This window comes from Montipora capricornis, chromosome 5 (assembly GCF_036669925.1).
Source record: "Montipora capricornis isolate CH-2021 chromosome 5, ASM3666992v2, whole genome shotgun sequence".
NCBI classification, from domain to species: Eukaryota; Metazoa; Cnidaria; class Anthozoa; order Scleractinia; family Acroporidae; genus Montipora; species Montipora capricornis.
The window spans coordinates 16,216,493-16,221,220 of NC_090887.1; the positions used below are offsets into that span (position 1 = coordinate 16,216,493).

Genomic DNA, 4,728 nt, shown 5'->3' on the forward strand with positions numbered 1-4,728 from the left:
CCCGAAAAGCCATTTGTGAAACTGCCAACCGCTTGTTTTGGAAAGGCGAACTTTTAACATGTTTTAAAGCTAACTAAAAGAAATATGTCTGCAAAGTTTGACGACTTAAATCCTCTCCGTTCTTGAGATGCAAAAGGAATTGTGACACCCGAAAATGCCCCGAAAAGTTTCGGGACTTTCGAGAAACGGCCCCCTGGTCAGAGTTTTTCTCTGTCCTTGTGTGGGCCCATTTCCATTCAGTAGGGCTAACGCTCACATGGTTCATATGGGGTGGAAACTTAGCACTTCACAAACACTCTAATCAGTTAAGTCTGTTCAAATATAAGTGTTACAAGGGCAACGTTTGCAAAAACGTAATCCTTCCTTGTGCTCATGATGTGGTATTGCATGTTTAATGTTTAATTTATTCGAAGGTGACGAGTGGCTGCACAATGTTCGTCAATTTACCCAAATGAAACCGTCCGTGCGCAACTCTTTGAATAATCAAACGAAAGGATTTTCCTTGTTGTTGTAAAATAATTTATTCCCTTTCCGGCTCCTTTGTGAGAAAACAGACTTAAGTTAAGAAGATGCGCCAACGGTCGATTTCACGGCATGTGATATGTGAAGCACCGTGACATATGCGAGAGTGCTAGTGCTTGCAAGTATTTGAGTATTTCGCAATTATTCCATCTTGTTTTCGCTGGAAAATTCGAGCGAAATATAATCGATTACTTTGATCCCTCTCCCACAAAAAATTAAGCTCAAACAACTTAAGAAGCACTTCACCGACACACCTTAACTTTTCTTCGCGAAACAATCGATCATAGCGCGTGTATAAACATATGACGCACCGTGACAATTCTACAATTATGTTTACCTTCTTCTTCGGCTCTTCTCTTCTACGTCACCATTACCCAAGACTTACTTGCCGGCAATTGGTGTGAAAACGTTATCATTTCCTGATTATTTCGTTCGGGCCTGCAGCTTTCAAGTGGAGACTTTTTCCTGGTAATACACAAAACATATGTACTACTATATCACTATATACGCGCAAGCAACAATGATGCCTCCTCGGGGCAACAAGTGAGTATTTGGCGTCATTTTCCCTTTAAGCCAACTCTCTTTGGTAATGGCGGACCATTTAATAGGAACATTCCAGTTGACATAAACAGGTGTCTTTCTGAAACGTGTGTCACTTAGTGTTTAGGTAACAAGGTTTGGAAATCCAAAGAAAAAGAAAAGTCATTTTTTTGGTCATAGACATTATCACTTTAAGAAGAATTTATTATGTAACAGTTTATCAGCTGGGATTGGCCATACCTGAGCGAAATATTACTATAGTCACTTATTACGAGAAAAGGAAAGCAATGCTCCCTAATGTTAAAAGCTATTAAAACAAAGTCTTTATTTATTTATTTTAGCTTTATGTTCACTCCTAGTTCTCTCTGTTAGTGTTTAGCGTTTGTGTATTAAGCACATGACAAAAAAACACCAGAAAAAAAAATAATGATAAGAATAAGTTTAACGAATGCTGTGTCACCCCGAGTGAAAAGTCACCTAACGATTGCTGGATCACCCCGATTAAATGGTAACTGTCAGCTGTGCTTACATGATCTTCTCCAAACAGTTTTGTCCGCACATCTAATGCCCTTTGGACAGACTGTAGAGCAGCCTTAAAACAACCTAACGAATGCTGTCACCCCGAGTGAATGGTAACTAATGGCTGTGGTGGCATGATTTTCTCCGAACAATTTTATCCGCACATCTAATGCCCGCTGTTTTGACTCCAGAGCACAGGTAAAATCACCGAATGAATGCTGTGTAATTTTCCGGGGGGGGCGGGGGGGGGGGGGGGGGGACTCCCAAACAGACGGGGATGCTCGTCGTCGCGCTTAGGGGTGTAAATTTTGGATTTTGGTCTGGCTTAGGGTGTTCCGGGCAAAGCGCCAATATTTCAATATTTTATGCCGCCAAGGTCTCGTTTAGGGTTCCGCGAAGTAACACAGAATTACGCGAAGAGAAACAGAAGTCAAAGTTCCTTTTAAATTTTGTTTTTAGATAAAAGCATTCGATGATTATGCCTTTTTATCATTAAAACTCATTGCGTGTCGTATTTTTGTGTTTTTAAACGGTCTCTTTTAGGGGTCAAAATTTGCTTAAGCCACGCCTAGATTGGACTCCTTTAGGAGTTAAATTCAAAATTTCCGACGAGCATCCCCGTCTGTTTCATATGGGAGTGCCCCCCCGGGATAATTTTCTCCGAACAGCTTTTTTCGCACATCGAATGTACTTCGGGCAAACTGCAGAGCAGCGGTAACATCACCAAACGAATGCTGTGTCATCCCGAGTGAATGGTAAAAATCGGCTGTGCTTGCTTGATCTTCCCCGAACTGTTTTATCTGCAAATCTAATGCCTCCTGCCTTGACTGCAGAGCACGGTAAAGTCACCTAACGAATGCTGGATCACCCCGAGTGAATAGTAACTATCAGCTGTGCTTGCATGATCTTCTCCTAACAATTTTTTCGCAAGTCCAATGCCCTTTGGGCAGACTGTAGAGCAGCGGAAAATCACCTAACGAATGCTGTGTCACCCCGAGTGAATGGTAACTATTAGCTGTGGTGGCATCACCTTCCCCGAACTATTTTATCCGCAAATCTAATGCCCCCTGCCTTCACTGCAGAGCACGGTAAAATCATCTAAAGAATGCTGTGTCCCCTGAAGTGAACGATAACTTTTGGCTGTGCTTGCATGATCTTCTCCGAACAATTTTATCCGCACATCTAATGCCCGCTGCTTGACTGCAGAGCAGGGGTAAAATCACCTAACGAATGTTGTGTCACCCCGAGTGAATGGTAACTATCGGCTGTGCTTTCATGATCTTCTCCAAACAATTTTCTCCGCACATCTAATGCCCGCTGCTTTGATTGCAGAGCAGCGATGAAATCACCTAACGAATGCTGTGTCACCCCGAGTGAATGGAAACTATTGGCTGTGCTTGCATGATCTTCTCCGAACAATTTTAACCGCACATCTAATGCCCGCTGCTTTGACTGCAGAGCAGAGGTAAAATCACCTAACCAATCCTGTATCACCCCGAGCGAATCGTAACTATCAGCTGCGCTTGCGTGATCTTCTCCGAACAGTTTTATCCACATCTAATGCCCGCTGCTTGGACTGCAGAGCAGAGGTAAAATCACCTAACGAATGCTGTGTCACCCCGAGTGAATGGTAACTATTGGCTGTGCTTGCATGATCTTCTCCGAACAATTTTATCCGCACATCTAATGCCCGCTGCTTTGACTGCAGAGCAGAGGTAAAATCACCTAACCAATCCTGTATCACCCCGAGCGAATCGTAACTATCGGCTGTGCTTGAATGATCTTCTCCGAACAGTTTAATCCGCACATCTAATGCCCGCTGCTTTGACTGCAAAGCAGGGGTAAAATCATTTAACGCATGCTGTGTCACCCCGAGTGAATCGTAACTATCGGCTGTGCTTGAATGATCTTCTCCGAACAATGTTATCCGCACATCTAATGCCCGCTGCTTTGACTGCAGAGCAGAGGTAAAATCACCTAACGCATGCTGTGTCACCCCGAGTGAATCGTAACTGTCGGCTGTGCTTGCATGATCTTCTCCGAACAATTTTATCCGCACATCTAATGCCCGCTGCTTTGACTGCAGAGCAGAGGTAAAATCACCTAATGAATGCTGTGTCACCCCGAGTGAATGGTAACAATTAGCTGTTCTTGCATGATCTTCTCCGAATAATTTTATTCGCACATCTAATGTCCGCTGCTTTGACTGCAGAGCAGAGGTAAAATCACCTAACGAATGCTGTGTCACCCCGAGTGAATGGTAACTATCGGCTGTGCTTGCATGATGTTCTGGGAACAATTTTATCCGCACATCTAATGCCCGCTTGTTTGACTGCAGAGCAGCGGTAAAATCACCTAACGAATGCTGTGTAGCCCCGAGTGAATGGTAGCTATTGGCTGTGCTTGCATGATCTTCTCCGAACAATTTTATCCGTATATCTAATGCCCACTTCTTTGACTGCAGAGCAGAGGTAAAGTCAGCCAACGAATGCTGGATCACCCCGAGTGAATGGTAACTATCAGCTGTGCTTGCATTATCTTCTCCGAACAAGTTTATCCGTGCATCTAATGCCCACAGCTTTGACTGCAGAGCAGAGGTAAAATCACCTAATGAATGCTGTGTCACCCCAAGTGAATAGTGACTATCGGCTGTGCTTGCATGATCTTCTGGAAACAATTTGATCCGCACATCTAATGCCCGCTTGTTTGACTGCAGAGCAGAGGTAAAATCACCTAACGAATGCTGTGTCACCCCGAGTGAATCGTAACTATCGGCTGTGGTGGCATGATCTTCTCCAAACACTTTTATCCCCACATCTAATGCCCGCTGCTTTGACTGCAGAGCAGAGATGAAATCACCTAACGAATGCTGTGTCACCCCGAGTGAATCGTAACTATCGGCTGTGCTTTCATGATCTTCTCCGAACAATTTTATACGCACATCTAATGCCCGCTGCTTTGACTGCAGAGCAGCGGTAAAATCATTTAACGAATGCTGTGTCACCCCGAGTGAATGGTAACTACTGGCTGTGCTTGCATGATCTTCTCCGAACTGTTTTATCCGCAAGTCTAATGCCCGCTGCTTTGACTGCAGAGCAGAGGTAAAGTCACCTAAGGAATGCTGGATCACCCCGAGTGAATGGTAAC

The 4,728-nt window shown here is 44.0% G+C and overlaps 1 pseudogene; it reads right to left on the reverse strand.

The window, feature by feature from the left end:
- Positions 1-1,267: 1,267 nt before the first annotated feature.
- LOC138049621 (uncharacterized) overlaps positions 1,268-4,728 on the reverse strand; it is a 34,482-nt pseudogene continuing 31,021 nt past the window's right edge.